We start from the raw sequence: 19513 nt of genomic DNA on the forward strand, positions 1-19513 counted from the left end.
GCTGAACAAACGAAACAGAGGGTGTTCAGGCTCAACTCATTTTAGCTCTAGCTGTCGAGCTTGAGTTCATGAAAAAACAGAACTAAATATACAAGCTAACTCATATATATATCCTCTTTTCTTGTTTTGCTCGGTTAAGCGTCATAGTTTGAAGTATTTTATGATAAATCTGGACCGTTAGATGTGTTTAGCATGTTCTGTTTAGTAAGAATGGACTCTTGAATTATGTTTTTCAATGAAAAAATATTTTTTTATGAGCCCAAAAAAATTGATGCCTTTATAACCATTGATTTTGGATCACTAAAAAAAACTGTATACAGGTTAGATTTAGGTGATCCAAGAGCCGGTTCCCACTAAACAAATCTATGGTGTTAGATGTGAGAAAAATATACCAAAAACTATGGTTTTTAAAGGGGCCTGATGAGGCAGAACGAGCACATTACTCTTTCTCTCTCTTTATGTGTTCTTTGTGGGTCTAGGTCCTCTATGTTTTGTTTGCCGGTTTCAACGTCTGGTGAACCTGTCGTAATGTTGATATTCTTAGTTGGTCTCTCTCTCTCTCTCTCTATATATATATATATATATATATATATATATATATATATATATATATATATATATTCAAAGTTTAAAATAATAAAATTTGGATCATAAACTTACTAAGTCAAGCTTGGTGTGACAAATACCACGAGAAATACAAATTTCTCATGACAAAATAGTGAAAATTTCATAAAACGATAAAAACTTCTTAGTCAGTGATGAGTCCATGACTCTCTCTCTCTCTGAAAATAATAAACAAATTTCAGAAACAATAAGATCTTTTGATCCTTGTGTATCTGTTAGGGCTTCAAAGACCTTTAGTTTGTGATGATATGAAACTCTGTCAAGAGAAAAACCGGAGAACCAATAGTAGTGTACCAATTTGATACGGTTGTTTAATGAGGTGCCCTACAAGGTGAGTACTTTAACAGGAACATGGACATGAAAATTTTGGAGTGCAACAAGAATGTGCTTCTTCTTCTCTATGCTAAATGCCAGCGATCTTGATTTGGTGTATAGGTGTTGTCTTGCCTTTTTTACATTAATGTTGAGAATTCGAAAGCAAACTATCAGCTCATTCTCTAGTGTATTTTAGTTGTTTTATTGTTGTTGTCGTTCTTTATGAGTGCCTTACTTGGGTGGTTCTATGCCTTTGAATCAATTTCACAAACAGCTAATCAACATAAAGCACAATTATATTAATGTATACAACAAGCCCCAAACAAGAGTATTATGTTTATACGGTTGTTGGATCCAAATAATGGATCCAGTGTGGCCATGATGGTCTCACACTGGAATCCAAGAAGCCGCACAACGGTGAGCTTGTAATTCATGAGAAATATAAATGTATGATGCATTGAAATGCATTAAATTATATTAAAATTATATTTTAATTAGTGATAATTAAGGCTGATAAATGGCTACCTAGAGGAGGGCTATATGTACCCAGCCCTTGGGCTCAGTAGGGAAACCGAGCATCATCCCCCCTGATGAAGCTCGTTTATCGTATCTCTATCTCCTTTCCTATTACCACCTCCCTCGCTCTGCACACCCGATCATAAACCCAACATTGGTATCAGAGTGCAAGGGGTGAGCGCGAAGACTTTGGGGGCAGATAGACAAAAACTGTCTAGCGATGCCTCAACAACTAGTGAACATGATCCCCCAGTCATCGTCATCAGCAGAAAACACAATACACTTTATGCGTCATGCCCAGGAATTGGGAAACCTTTTTCCCAGGCCCTCTTGTTGGCTGCTCTGTTTGAGGAACAACGATTACAAAGGAGAATGGTACTTCCTCCGAACAACCGGGCTCGACACCAGAGGGGGAGGCTACAGGCAGAGATTGAATCCTCTGTCGAACAACGACTGATCATGACAACATTTATTGCTGACGTCAAGGGTTGAAGGGGAGGTGGAGGAAACCCTTCATCGGTTGGCCAGTCGAGCGCCTGTGGGGGAGCCACCAGAGAAGCAACAAAAAAAAAAGAAGTGGTGAACGAAAATTCGAGAAAACCCTACTTCGAACCTCACAGGAAAAAACCTTTGTTTTGGGAGAAAGGAAAAAAAATGGGGGGAAACCTTGACGTGCTCAGAGTGTCCGCCAAATTTTTGTGCATGTCGGCTTTTGCCATCAGAGAGAGAGTATGTAACACCCCCAAATATTTAACTCAAAAATTTTAGAATAATTTTTTTTTGCAGAAATATTTAATTAATATCTCTGTCAAATAATTTGGTTGAGTTACAGGTGCTAACACAACTTCAATATCATTAGCCAAAATAAAGCCTTATCTTGGATTATTACAAGTCATACAAATAATACAATTAATGAATTTTAGTTAGAATTTCTCAGGACATCCATAGAAGATATGATCTCATGGCGCCACCCACAGCAATGTCCATAATTGCTCTGATATATTTATCTGCTATCTGAAAAATAATAATTCAGATGGGGTCAGACTACTACCTGTATGAGTAAAAAGCATAATATCAATATGAATGTGCTCAGTGTCATGTGTACAAGTATATGTGCAACACATTCGAATAATGATAATAAAATGATAAAATTCATGTAGGTTCTATGAGATTCATTCAATACAACCAACTTATGGTTTGGGTATATAAAGAAAAACATTACTGTTATGCATCTCATAAATAAACAACTATATTATAACAAATGCAATATCAAGCAGTGCATGTACTTAACAATATTTAAAAGTAAACTGACTTTATGTTTCTCTTGTTAATTACTCTGTGGGTGTATACAAGCATTCGACATTGTAGCGGGCTGAGACTGCACGGGGGTCTTTTATGTTTTTCCAATTAATACCCCGTGTGACTAGCCGTACAGATACCTAAAGTGAACGGTTCCCGACCGAGAGAGTACTCTCCAATGGCAAGAATTAGAAATAGGATACACCATGAACACTTTTGCAGAAGACTTGGATCTACCACCTAGAGCACATTGGTAGTCTCGGCCCCCTAACTTCGAGGATTGAGGACCAGGTAAGATGCATCGCTCTCACAAAAATATATTGTCCTACGAAGCTTATACCATCTACTCTCTCTAAGATAGAACATTGGTCCAATGATATACACCGTCTTTCAGGTATACCCAGAACCCTGAGAAACCAGTAACATATATTGTCTTTTAGGTATACCCAGAATCCTAGTAAACCAGTAACATATATCGTCTTTCATGTATACTCTAAATCCTGTAGTTTAGGTTAAATGTGCATATATTAAATTTTGTTTGTTTATTCGTGCGAGTCATTGCACCACAAAAGATTTTTAGAATCCCAATTCTATACTCGGGGTGAATCTCAGTGTATGCACATTACCAACCCAGTGCACAATAAGCACCAACAATATTTCTCAGAATTATCGGCTTAAATCTAAGTTGAGTACATGTATTTGTATTATTTTAAAATTTATTTCTAAATTATGGTGTATGTATCATACACCCACTGATCATGCCATCACCTGACATGTCTCAAGTACAATATTTCATAAGTGATCATATGACACTACAAAGGTTTAGCGAAACCACAAGCTCAATTTAGAATTTTTGCATAATCATCACCCTGCAATTTTTATTATTGTGCAAAAGTTTATAAGAATATGCATTTTCTATCAAATGATACATACATAGGACATATCATAACATTTTCATGCAAATCACATACAAATTTCATAAGTGCCCATATGGCACCATAAGAGTTTTGCAGAACCGCAAGCTCAGTTTTGAGCTTTCGCATAATTCATGACCCGCCACATCCAAAGAATTTGTCAAACACATGCATTAAATAATATGCATTCTATAATTAGAACTATGGTAATGACATTCACATGTGAAAGACACATAATCTCATGCATTCGATGTAAAAGAGTTTGTGAACCCAATCATGCTTGATAGATTTTCCAAAGTAAATATGATGGAACTAACATTATAATTCTTATATTACGGGTTCAAAAAAACATTCAAGGAAATGATTCATTCACTTGAGCATAAAATAGTAAATGATACAACTTTGCGAACATACTCTTGCATTTGTTATTTCACATGAAATGATAGCCAAAACTAACATCTTTCCACCTTTCTTTAAGTCATTGTCAAGAACAAGAAATTTTGATATGTATTTAGTGGAATTTATGTTTATTAAATCACTAAGCATGTACATTTGACAAATTAACAATCATTGTTTGTGTTAATTTGAAACTTGTCGTTTGAGACTTATATATAAAATCCATTTTGAATATATATATATATATATATATATATATATATATATATATATATATATATATATATATATATATATATTATGTATTTTATTTTCATATTTTTTTTATTTTGTACAAGTCATGGCACAACAGCAGGGTGGCACGTTGGGGTCAAGTTGTCCCCTACCTGTTGTGTCTTACAGGGTAGCGTGTGTTGCAGTTTGCCACATAGACAATATGCTGGTTGCAATTACATAGTATCACCACACAACAGTTTTTATGTGTGTGTACAACACACAAGAGTAGTGTGCCCATGCCAAAGTGCGAGTTACTCAGTATGCTCAATCTCCTATTACCAGGCTAGGTAATGACATGTACAAACTTACTGCTATTCATGCTGGCAGTTGGGCTAAGCCTATAACAGTTGTGACTGCCACCTTGCTCGGCACAGCCAATCATCACTGTTGTGCTCAACAGAGTGTCGCACTTGATGTATTGCAAGAGAGGCAGCAGACTAGTAGTATGTGGATTCCAACCGCCCTGCACCTCTTACACAAATTTTATGCGTTATATTGTCTTTATATATATATATATATATATATATATATATATATGAAGATTAAGTTGAGAAGTTGAGTTGCGTCAGACATGGTAAGTGTCACCACATGTTTGACTAGCATGCTGGGGGTCGTGCAAACCTTCATTGCCTAAATGGTAGCATGTTGCCATGAGCAGCATTAGTGCCCAACAGGGTGTGATGTGCCCTGCAGTACCCTGTGGCACCCGACTGTGCTCAATTTGGGCTATGCTAGGACAATCTGGCCTATTAGGTCTAGACTTACCAACGCCATAAGAAAAAAACCAGACATGGTGAATGGGCTGGGATCATCCAAACCCCTCACCTATCCCAGACATGGCCTCACACCACGTATACAGTATATTTTTTTCTATTTGAAGAAAACTTAACACAAGGCATAAATCTTACTAAATCATACATGGTATATGCAACATGGGCATGCATATGCATTTTAGGAAGTCATTGTCTGCCTGGACTGCTTACTTAAATAGGGAAGTCAGAAGTTTTATTGTTGTAGATCACGTCATGACTTAAGCCTATGAAGTCTATATTTTTTCTATGCAGAGATGCAATAAGAGGCAAGTATAAAAAACTGTATTTTGGTTATGTAGAAAATGACATAGATTAAGTATGAATAGCCTATAGTTTCTAATATATTAAAAATAACATGTATTATGCAAAAATACAATTTGCATTCATTAAAGCATCTCTAAACCTAAACTTTCACACTCGCATCTTTATAGACCTGTACATGAATCTATAAACATATATTCATATGTATATTAAAAATCACGTTTGATAAATACCTTTACATGAACATGCATATTCATGATTAGGTTACATGCATATGTAAATTTATAATCCAACGGTACGAGCATATGCAGATTCACAATCGATTTTCTTGAATATACAAATTTAGAATCTAATGGTACATATAAATACAAATTCATCTTTAGATGTACATAAATATGCATATTCGCCTCCAGCTTTAAAATAATAAGCAGATCCACAGTTATCCCTCGATCTGCATATCTTTACATAAATAGGCAGACTCATGGTTCTTCCCAGATCCTCACATCCATATAGGTAAATTTGCTACAACAGAGTATGCAACCTCACATTGAAGTTTGAATGAATATGCAGATCCATGGTTATCACTCGATCTACCCATTCATGTTAGCACATTTATATCCTTATTTACCACCCACACACATATGCAAAAAAAAAAATACATGAATCTATTTAATCACATAGATTCAAAGTCATGTTTAATGAATACCTTACCTGAATATGCAGATCCACGATTTCATGTGCACATTCATATCCCTACATGGATCAATTTATGTTTTAATTATGCTTATAAATATGCAGTTTCACAACACACCTAGACCTGCATATTTATAAACACTATTACGACCACACTAATAGACTAAAAAATTTATGTATGGGTTAGTAGATCTGTGTACACCCATACAAAATACTAGAGGAAACCTACGTCAACCATGGCTAAGACTCACGACTCAATATATGTATATTCATACATATATTCAGATGGTGTAACACATATACATGCTTGTGGCACTATGCACACGCATAAAGATATAAGGCCCCTTACCTCTTTTCGATGAGTCGATTCACTGAACTACTCCCGAGGTATAGCTGAATCAAGGTTTTGTAGTCCTTCCTTCGATCGTTCCTTCGTCCAGCACCTCCACTATAAGTGGTTGCACAACAAAGATGGACAACGAAGAGAAGAGGTGAAGAGAGGAAAAAATGAGAGAAATGAGAGAGAAGAGAGATCAAATAAAAAAAATTGTGTAGTATGTTTTGGCAACCTCAAGAGATTTTATTTTCTTTTGGTTTATTGCCTTAATCAAAACTTTTTGAAACCGCCCCTCCTCTTTCTTCATTCACGCCTATTTTTTCCCCTTAAATATCTCATTTTCCTCATTTCTCATTATTCTCTCCACTCTTACCTTTTCTTCTAATTATGCACACAGGGTAACCCCTTCAATCCTCTTCAAGAAAAATCATGAATTTGGAAGAAGGAGGATTTCCTTTCTAAATTGTATTTTGACCTTCCATTCTCTTTCCAAATTCCAAATTAACTCTTATAGTAAAAACATGTGCTAATTAGAAGAATTTTATTCATGTTTCTGAAATAAAGATTTGAATTTCAAAAACCTTAATTGAGTTTCTTATTTTAAAATTTTTGACTAGCTTTTATTTTTCATAAATAAAATGTATACTCTTGCCACTTAATTCTAGATTTTTGTCAAAAAAAATCATAGTGTGAAAAATAAAAACCCATGTGCATGGAGGGATTTGAACTATTGCTCATTTCGTTGCAACTTAAGTCTCCGTTAATTTATTTGTATCCATATAGAAGTTATAACATTATAGTAACTTTTTTTGTCAAAAAGGAAATGTAATGCCTTCTTACTAAAACCGTGTGTGAGTGTGTGAGGTGAAATTTGAACTCTGGTTCACCTCACCACAATGCTACTTCATATATTGTTGCAATTATGTCTTCATAAATTTATTTATATACTTACAATTTTTTTTCTAATGGTTCACAGATTCGTGTTAGATCTTCATAATAATTTGGATCTTCTGAAACTCCTCATCTGGATTTTAGATCATGATTGGGTCACACGCTATTTTGGATCCATTAAGAATCGAGTCAAACTCTAACTGGGTTTTGGATCCATCCGAGATTCAAATTCACTTGCTATATCAAAATCTACATATTGGATTCTATATGCCTCTATTTGGATCCAAGATCCATTTAGATTTAAGATATTCAATATAATATTATATTATCCTATACATTCTAAAAAAAATCCCTTCTATTTATTTCTAAAATTTTTGAAAAATTTCGGTTTTTACATCCTTTCCCCTTTAAAAAAAAAATCTTTCCCAAAAATCATTATAAGAACTAAACAACTAGACTGAGGTATCTTTCCTGAATTCCAAATCTAGTTTTTTTCTTGTATGTTCTTCAATGAAAATCTTTCGAGTAATTTCAAGGGTTCAATCTATCTCATTTATTCTATACATGTGTGTGTGTATATATATATATATATATATATATATATATATATATATATATATATATATATATATATATTTCATCACTAGATATAAATTTTCACTTATGACTTACAAAAAAATTCTTATAATGCTCATCCATGTAGTATCTTCATAACTATACAAGGGATTGTAGTATGTGTGTTATTCCAAATGAAAACTTCAACACAAATAAAAATTTAAATCTTGTGTCTCGTTTAGAGTATTTAGAGTCTTATTCAGGATATCTAAAATCCTTTTTGAATCCATAATGGCATTGCTTTTATCTAACAGGGTGTTAAATATGACCTAAAGATTTCAATTGAGTCTGATATTATTCGGTATTCAACTCGTATCTAAATTTTGATTCGTTAGATCTTGTATCTCTGGTAGGATCCAATTAAAGTTTGGTATTGGATTTAGGATCCGTCTTTAAATGAGTAAAGCCTACATCCGACAAAACATAGATATCAATGCATAAGACTATAAGAATTTAAATTAGTCAAATATAAGTGTTAAGACTTATAATCATTCAATTGAAATTCAAATCCAAAATATTCATCTTTATTTTCAAAGAACATAAATAGCAAAATTTCTCAGATTATATATTTATTCTAGTTCACTATCCAAAGATTATTCGTCATTCATCCTCACTTAGCATTGTGGTTGCTGCCGCAACTACTAACAAGACTGACCTTCCCAGGCTGCCCGCTATCTGCCATTTGTTTGCCTTCTTTGGCTTCTAATGCGTTCAGGCATATTTTATTTGGGTAGCATGTGAATTGCTTGAGATACTCCCTCCTATTGACTGTGCGCCTCAGCTTTGGTAGGGCATCCTTCACCTCCTTTGTTGTGTTACTGAGGAGTTCATCCCTCACTTGCACGTTTTGTAAATCCATGGAGTTTGAAGCTTTAGTGGTGAGGTTCTCCACCACGATCCGCTTTATAAGATCTGCATGCTTCTTGCGACACTCACGGAAGAAGTGTTTTGTCTTGTTATAGTAAAAACAGTCACCCGTATCTTGAGGACACACTTGTCCCTTATGGACATGATGGCACTTCTGATAATGTTGATTTAGCCCAAACTAAGGTTTGTCCCCCCATTACGCTTGTACTTCTTAGCGAATGTAGTAAACCATTTTTCATTGTTCTTTTGATACTTGCCCCTTTGGCCTCCAATCTTCTTCTTGTGATCATCCCCCCTGCAACAATTGTTGCAGGCTATTCCCTAAGTCTCGTATTGTGGTTGTTTGTTGTGTCACAACCTTAGTTAGGTTGTTTAGTGAGTTGAAAAAAGGATATCGTCACACCTAGCTTCTCAAGCCATCTAATCGAACAAGCAAAATAATATAAGTCTCTCATCTATCTTGATCATAACATAAATCGAGTGATGTTCTTAGAAATATATCTAGGTTCTTGACCTTCATACAACCAATTAATTAATTTTTTATGCAATAAAAAAATTAACTCAATTATTATATACTTACAGAGCTCTTGCAGGGTCGCTGAAAGGGCCATGAACCATATATTCTTGTCCCGCTTTGATACCATAACTGTAACACCCCAAATATTTAACTCAAAAAATTTAGAATATTTTTTCCCTTTTTTTTAAACTACAGCAAAAATATTTGATTAATACATCAATCAAATAATTTGGGAGAGTTATAGGTGATAACATAGCTTCAATATCATCAGGCAAAATAAAGCCTTCTCTTGAATTATTATAAGTCATACAAATAATACAATTAATGAATTTAGTTAGAGTTTCTAAGGACATCCACAGAAGATATGGTCTCATGGTGCCACCCGCAGTGATGCCTATAATTGCTTTGATATATTTATACGCTACCTAAATAATAATAATTCAGATGGGGTCAGACTACTCTTCGTTTGAGTAAGAAGCATAATATCAATATAAATGTGTTCAGTGTCATGTGTGCAAGTATATGTGCAACATATTTGAATAATGATAATAAAATGATAAAATTTATGTAAGTTTTATGAGATGCATCCAATACAACCAAATCACGGTTTGAGTACATAAAGAAAAACAGTATTGCTACGCATCTCATAATTAAACTACGACTATATTATAACAAATACAATATCAAGCAGTGTACATACTTAACGATATTTAAAAGTGAACTAGCTTTATATTTTGCTTGTTAATTACCCTGTGGGTATGCACAAGCATTCAACATCGTAGTGGATCGAGACCGCATGGTGGTCTGTTATGCTTTTCCAATTAATACTCTGTGTGACTAGCTGTACGGATACCCAAAAGGGATGGTTCACGACCGAGTGAGTACTCCCCAATGGCAAAAACTAGAAATAGGATGCACCTTGAAAACTTCTGCAGAAGACTTTGAACTACCACCTAGGACACATTGGCAGTCCTAACCCTCTAACTCCAAGGACTGGGGGATCGGGTGAGATGCCTCGCTCTCACAAAAATATATTGTCCCACGAAACCTGTACCATCTACCCTCCCCAAGGTAGAACATAGATTTGGTAACATACACCATCTTTTAGGTGTACCCAAAACCCTGAGAAACTGGTAACATATGTCATCTTTTAGGTATACCCAAAATCTTGGAAAATCGGTAACATATATCATCTTTCAGGTATACCCAGAATCACACAGTTTAGGTTATATGTGCATATATTAAATTTTGTTTATTTTTTCGTGCGAGTCATTGCACCACAAGGGATTTTTAGAATCCCAATCCTATACTCAGGGTAAATCTCAGTGTATGCACATTACCAACTCAGTGCACAATAGGCACTAATAATATTTCTCAGAATTATTGGCTTAAATATGAGCTTAATACATGTATTTGCATTGTTTTAAATTTTATTTCTGAATTAAGGTGTACGTATCGTACCCCACTGATCATGCCACCACTTGTCATGTCTCAAGTACAACATTTCATGAGTGCTCATATGACACTATAAAGGTTCTACATTCACATGCAAATCACATACAAATTTCATAAGTGTCTGCAATCTTTTTAGTTAATTACTCTTGTACCCTTATGTTTTTCAAACAGGGGCCCTGTTTTCTATGAGATTCCAGAAACATACATGTTCTCTGCTATGGTTTGTTGATTCCAGAAACAGGGGACATGGTTTCAGTCAATGGTTTTCCCAAAAATAGCTTCTAGACTTTATGAAATTTCAGAAAAAAAAACACTTTAATTTTTTTGTTTAACTTAGTAATTAAGTTCTAAAAATTTTGTTTCAGTGCTATGGTTTGTTGATTTTTTCCATAACTACACTCTAACTTTTTGATATTGCAAAAAAAGTAGTTTTAATTTTCTAAAAACCTCAGTGTTTTATTTTTGGCAAAAGCTGGTTTTGAATCTAATTATGATTTGTATTGAGGGTAAGTTTAGATCCTAATTAATAGCATGTGATTCATAATTTATTTATATTGGTATAATTGATCTTTATGTGTGTGTGCTTTATATGGTATCATTTTGGATCTTTTGATTATATGGGTTTAGTTTTGATCCAGCTTTTATAATGAATCAAGTTTAATTGGATTTGATCTTTGGATAAAGTAAGGTGATATATACCTGGTTTGATCTGGTAAAATAATATTAGATCGGCTTAAACATTAATGGATTAGAATAGATCGAGCTTAATTATATTGGATCCAAGTAATGCTATTGGATTCAATTGAACCTACTTGTATAATTATCTTATGTAAATGGGTCATCTTATAAGTTTTAAGGTTATAACCCAATATGTATAAGGTGTGGAGATCCAGTTTTAGAATCAAGTTTTGCCCAAAAACTTATTGTAACACCCAAAAAATTCAACCCAAAAAATTTAAAGATTTTTTTTTAAACAACGGAAAGAACTTTTTTCTTTGGGTTAAACATTCTAGGCGGGTTACAGTAAAATCAATCATCATAACTGAATTAAAATATGAATAACATTAACTATTAAAATTTAATTCAATTCCAATAATTTAAAATTTACATATGAGCTTTTTAATTCAAAATAACAAGATTATTTTTCTCAAAACTATTCTAAAAAAAGGAAAAGATTGGCTCTCGATGACACCCAAGCATTCCACATCCACTCTATAGCTATACATCACATTTCACCTAAAAGCCCATAAAACATGTCAGACTTGTGAAAGTTTGGTCGAAAATGTTATTCAATACTCATAAATTGAAACAAGTATGCAAAAGGATATTCCTACAACTCACCCATTCATACAACAATCATCAATTTAAGGATGAATATATTGTAATGCCTCACACTATTTTCAATCATACACAATTGCATTTTTTTTTCAAACATAAACAGTTAAATATGTGTGAGCAGTTAATGATGTATGCACTTACCATTAGAGAACATACAATCATTTATGCATGAGTGGCTTAATTGTCTTTAATTAGATTTTCTTTTTAAATGATGCATGCCATAACTAACTAAATGCATAATCAATTCAAGTTTTCACTTTTTAGACCTGTGGGCATGACACAGGTAAAAACCCATATCAGGTTATGGCGTAGGTAGTATATTCATACAATTGTAGCTTTGGACCTGGCTGGACACCTTTCATCAGTCCTAAAGGTGAGGGACGACTGTATCGAGAGAGCACTCCCAACACCAACATCTTGATGCATCAAATCTTCACTCATGAGTTTCTAACCATCCACCTCATGGTCTACTATGGATGCTTCCCCTATCTTCGTGACGGGGAATGAGCAACCTTATGTGTTAAAAAATAATATCAATGAAGCTAGACACACCACTTACCCTCTCATTCTAAGCATCAGACTTTAGTGTTACATAGTGAACATCTTTAATTCATTAGGTCTATGCAGTTCACAATACGAATCTAGTTAAAGATTCAAGCCTCTTCCGGACTCATTGATGCACAATTTCAAATGCCAATCAATAGTTATGCACCATTGCACATATTTCAAATATCAATCTATGATAATACACCATTGCATATTTTTGTATTTTTTATTTTAATATTCATTCATCAATAGGCATTGGTCATACACAATTAGATGCATCCATATACATTCTCATTCATTGCTTATTTCATTCAATTCGATAGCAACTTGCAATAAAAGTCAAATTGTGAAACAAGCACCTTATTCAAATCGTGCCCGTATTTGAGCACCCAACACCTCCATAAAATCAGTGCTGAAATTATATTTACAGTATCATTCATTTCAAAACAAATCAAATTTGAATACCGGTAAGGTATTGCACTCATTATTATCCCAGTCCTTAGCTAGTTTGGGACCCGTTGAACCCCTAAACTGACATGTTGTTATGCTGTCATAATACTGTGTACACTCTGCAAACAGAGCTTAGTTTCTGAAAAAATGTAGGAAATTTTATAAGCTTTTTGATGCCACAAACCATTCATAAAAAAATCTTTGAACAAGAGAGATACAACTGTTTTTTGTTCCAACTGTTACTGTTTTGTGCATATTCTGAGAATAGAGCCCAAAATTTCATAAATTATGTGAAATTTTGTTAGCTTTTCAATGCAGCGAACCATTAATAAGAACTCCTATAGACATGGGAGATATAAAAGATTTATTGGACATATGTTAAGTCAGTTATGCACAATAGCGGGTAAAGGGCATTCAAGTGAGCAACAATATGCAAACTGAATTAAGTTTTTCCATTATTTTTTATTATCAGCATGCCATACATGAATAAAAATATTTTAAATACTAACAATATAAATGTTTTTACAATAGACCACATTTCCACAGCCATTAAACCAAGAAAATGCTCTGTTATCCCGAAAACTATTTCCTCAAAAAAGTTTTTGGTATTTTTCATATCTATATGTATTTATTTTGCACAACAATTATTTTATTGATAGCATATGCCACAAATGAAAGAGATAACACAAGAATGTCAATTTATTATATGGAAAATAATTACGCAACTTTCTACTAAATCAGAAATCCTTGTTTTTTCCTTTCAATTAAGTCAATATTTACACAATTTTGCACAATCTTATTTATTATCATTTTTTTTCTAAGGGTTGAACCGACCCCCATTGTGGGATCTAGCCAGTCCACTTTTCTTTAATACCCAATTTGATTCACGAAGGGTTTTCATTTGAAACCTTTCATACATCATTTTTGGGCTAATCAACTATGAATGATTTGCCCGTATACGGTTAAAATGCATTAAAAAATCTACATCTATTTTTTATGCTATTAATCTAAGACAGAAATTTTTTCACACGTATATGTATGTATACAACCCGAATTTTATCTTATTCTTGAAACCGATTCAAGTAGGAATCTTTTTTTCAAAGTGATTTTTAATTTTAAAAACCATTTTTACAGTAAATATGATAGAACCAACATTGAATCCTCATATGAGAGGTTCAATGTAGGGTCTTATTTATTTAGTATCGAATTAAACTCATGTATACGAGTTCTGATTTATGGGTAAATAATAGAACCCCCTACCTCATAAAGTCAAAACCAAACTTTGAGTCGTACGGGTATACGATTCGAATAGGCTGACCGGATCCTTGGGTTGGTCATCCTCCTTTGCAGCTATACCTTTACTTTAATAGAGGTTATCACCCTTAGGAGAAGAGGGAGAATAAGAGAGGTTTGGACCGAATTTGGGAGAGAAAGGAAGATCAAGGGAGAAAGAGAGGGAAACTTAAAAAAAAAAATCCAAATAAGAGTCAATAGGGGGGAGGCATGAGCCCCTTCTAGACCTTTTCTAATGTTTACTCTAATTCAAAGTATCCAGCCCATTCTTTCTTTTTTGGCAATTCTTTCCTTCTTTCTTTTTTTTTTCAAATTATTTCTCCTTATTTCCTAAATCTTCTAAATTTTACTTACCATATTACATAGTTATATTTTATGATGTAATTTTATTAACTATATGATGTATATTATATATTCAAGTAAACACATGGGGTTCCAACATCATGGGCATCCCCCTTATATTTGCTTTCTTACCAATTTACAAATACAATCCTAAGTCACTAACTTATTTGGTAAGTTTGACTTCTAGTCTTTCTTCTCTTTCTTTCTTTCTTTCTTATTGTTTTTTTTCTATTTATTTATTTTTTTCTTGTTTGAGAGCCCCATCTAAAGTTTATAGTATGGGATGCCCCCTCCCTTTGGGAGGGATTTTCTTGGTAAAAAATTAACACAAGTTGCTTTATGTTGGGTTTTGGCAAGTTTTAAATTAACGCTCCTTTACTTTATATTTCTTGTTTACTTGTCTTATTCTTTTGGAAACTTTCAAAAAGGTATTTTAACTTAGGTTTCTAAATTTTTACTTTAAATTTGAATTCCAACTATAAGTGCCACATAGGATAGGCCTCATAGGGGATGCCCTACCTATGAACCTCTACCAGTTTATGGGTTTTGATTAAATCTATATTTTCATTATATAAAAAATATTTTACTAATTAATATATTTTTTATAATTTGAATTTAAAACTCATAAAACTAAAATTCAAATTTATTGAAATTACATTACATACATATCAAATTATCCTAAATTCGTCAGAAATCATATTTGACTTTATTTCAATGAAATTTACTAATTATTTTATTAAATCTCATATTTTTCATAAATTCAATTCCGAATACGAATTTCACTAAAATCAACTTGAATCAGCTTTGATTTTTTAAAAGATATTTTTTTATCATTAATCTTAGGTTAATTTGTATTTTTACACTCCTTTCTTATAAAAAAAATCACCATTAATACTATTTTATTCATTGAAAATGCGTTGAAGGATCGTAGTTATTATATCCGAGTTTAATTTATATTCCAAGTTTAATTTCGTCAAAGATTCAAATTATTGTATAATTCAAACTTGAATGGATATTCAATTAAATCTTAATTTAGATTTGAATCAAACCCAAATCTAATTATAATATTTGAGACATATTTGTCTAAATTAAATCCAAATCTGATCGAAATTAAAATTAAATCTAATTAAAAATAAAAATTTCTGATTCAGAATAAATTTTCCATTTAAAATTTATTCTGAATCTAAATTAAAGCTTGAATTACAACTTAAATCTCATCTTAATTTCACATAATATTTTAAGATTCTTCTTTATTTCTCATAAAATATCGAAAATTCATGAGTTTTACACTTATGGTATGATTTGGATCCAGTTATGATCCAGATTTATACTCTACCTAAGAAGGGTGAGTTTACATCTATATTGGCTTGATGGGATCCATAATAGGTTATACTGGCAAAATTGATTTATGTATATTTAATGCATGTGTGCATTGTATGATTCTTCTTATGGGTCCTTTGATGGAATGGATCTAGATTTGATCCAGAGATGGATCTGAAAAATATAGTTGTTGATGTGTTGTATAGATCTAAATTTCATTCAAGTTTTATGATGGATCTAGAAAATATCAAGTCGAATATTTGGACCTAATAATATATTCTATATGAGTCATGGTTTGACCTGGATAGATCTATATAAGTATAATACTAGAGGTGTAGTGTATGTCCATTTGAATTTATAATATAAATATATGAATTTGGATAATGGTTAAATCCCTTGTGATTTGCATAAGTTATTTAAACTTGCATGAGATCAATTTCTTATCATGTATCATGTTGGATTTGATGATAACATCTCAAGTCGGTTTTGGATATAGAATCATACAAATCCAATGGTTTTGAATATAATTTTTTTTATCCGGTAATGGATATGTACTTATATGTTCATAGGCTTGTAGTTTGATTACTTAATTTCATATTTGATAAGATTAAAGCCTTGAAAAATGAATGGGCTTGACATGTTTGGCATATCCAAAATGACAATGGGATAAAAATGATAACTCTCATTGATTATTGATCTGAAGGATATCCTAATATAATATGGATATGATGATGTCTTAAGCTTTATTCTTATTTGCGTATTGTTTCTACCGTGTGGTATCTTAATGCATATTTGTACATGTATGTGAATATTTATTTGCATATGATGATAGCCAGTCATTATAAATCATGCTCCTTATGGGTTGATTGTATGAATGCATAAAGAAATATTTATGTATTTTAGAAGCTTTATGCATGATATGCAATATGGTGGTATTCATATTTTTAAATTATATTTACAATTGTTTAGATTTGGATATATCAATCAAAATATGAACAGGTGGTGGTTAACTTGATAATAGTTAAAACACATTGCATGTGATAATAATGCTCATGGATAGGGAGAGTATTGACTATGGTGAAATTTTGAATAGTGGGTGTATTTGCTATGACTGACAAATCATATTTTATCATGGATCAATGAGTTGATTAAAATTCATAGTACTCCACTAGTGTGCATATGGGCATGATGATGTCCGACGGTATTGTCATGAAAGAACAATAAAAACCTCATAACTAAGAGAGCGAGACCCTCATTATGATGTATTCACAATGGATTGGTCTAAAACTCTAAACTACATAGTTGATTATGTAGTAGATGGTGAATATTTGTAATAAATTATTTTCACATTGCATTGCATATCACGAGTTATGATTAAATTTTGACATGATAAGAAATCCATATGACGTAAATTAAATAAGTGCACGAAATAATGATGTCTTGGCTAAAGCCATACCATATGTGAAAAAAATCATGGTTCATATGATGATAAAAATACCACATGGCTTTATGAAAAATAATCCATAGCATGTGTGAAAAACATTATACTTGAAAATGAAGGAAAATGCACGTAGTTGTGAGAAATAACCCATAGCATGTGTGTAAACCTTGTATTTAAAATGAATGATAAAAAACCTACATGAATATGTGGACAAATAACTCATGGCATATGAAAAAAACATCATACTTAGATATTGATATAACCTAAGGAATTTTGCATGTTTATTTGATGCATATTTTGTAATGAAGTGCTATATGCGATACATGATGCAAGAGTCATGATATAATATTGTTGTTCATGTATGGCAAGTGTGAGATTTTAGATCTAGATAATGGATCTAGTGTGGCTATAATGATCCCACATTCAAATCCAATGAGCCCCACAACGGACTCGTAACTCATAAGAAATATAAATGTATGCATTGAAATGCATTAAACTATATTAAAATTATATTTTAATTAATAGTAATTAAGGTCAGGAAAAGGCTACCCAAGGGAGGGCTGATCTCGAGCATCATCCCACCTGATGAAGGCCATTTACCAAATCTCTATCTTCTCTCCTCCCTCACTATGCGCACACCACGATCTTAAACCCATCAGTTATTTCCATTCATAGTAAAATTTGAGCTCTAACACAACGAAGTTCTCACTTAATTGCTTCCACCATGGTAACTGAATGGCTGGTCATTGTAATGCTGCATCACTATTGTTCTAGGTTAGAGCATCCAAGTATGCTTTCATAACATAGATGTTGAAAAAATGAACTCTTTCTGAATGAAACATTGATGTTTGATGGTTTATAGTTGATCCTTTACACATATTTGACGTTTGTTGCTTGATGTTATACTTTCTATATATGGTTTTTGGAATTAAAAAATAGATTTTAAAATTTCTTTATGTAAAATTTAATCGTGTAATCAATTTGTTTTCTTTTGATTTTTATTTTTTTTTACTTTTTTCAGAAATTATTTTATTTTTTATTTTCTTCAAGTTTTGCTGATAAAAACTTGATAAAAAAATGAATAGAAATTATCATTTTAAATTTTTGTCACTATAATCAAACTCAAACTGATTAATTTATAAAACTAAAAATGATTAACTCGTTTTAAACTTTTAGTGATGAATCCATCTAATGTTAAACCTAACAGGTTTAATGATAAATTGAGCCTATATATAAATATTAGATCAAACCTACAATTATCCAAACATTTGTTGGGTGCATCGAGTTTGTTTTATAGGTGGCAACCAGCGTGCTTACTTTATAAGTCAGAACAAGCTCTTTACGAGTCAAGCACATCTCAAGCAAGCAATTATGAAGGTTACCCAACTATCAACGTCATACGAGCAGACCACTTTGACCACCTTTTTATTGTGACACAAGAGGACACGTTGATTTAGGCGCATATTCACACGATCATTATTTTAACATTTTAAATAAATGTAATATTTTTATAACATTTCAATAAAATTATTTTTAAATATTAAAACATCACAAATATTTTTTTTAGATAATTCAAGAAAAAAATCCTATCACGGACCACATGTTGGCTGGCTTGCTGTTTGTTAATGGGTTTCCCTGCCCACCAAAGTGTACACACAGCTTCAACCTTGCTGTCAAGAACGCCACTCATGGGTTTTGAACTTGTAATGTCCCATGAACTTGGTGACATTTACAATCACTCTTTTCAAATAAGGAGATTTTTTGGGAATTTTTTATTAATAAAAAAAAACTTTCATATCTTCGTCTCATTTTTATTTATTTTTTAAATTGCACATTAAATCCACAGTCCGTGTCCTCGTGTCGACGTCTATTTGTGACATCGCTCCCTGTTAACGATACCATGCCATGCACGTGCCTGGTGTATGGCCAAGTCACGTGTACCCTCCCAATGGGGATTAAGGGCAGGAGTCAAGAGTGGATGACAACACCCCCATA

The sequence above is a fragment of the Nuphar pumila genome, chromosome 12, assembly GCF_984573655.1.
Source record: "Nuphar pumila chromosome 12, dmNupPumi1.hap1.1, whole genome shotgun sequence".
Classification (NCBI taxonomy): domain Eukaryota; kingdom Viridiplantae; phylum Streptophyta; class Magnoliopsida; order Nymphaeales; family Nymphaeaceae; genus Nuphar; species Nuphar pumila.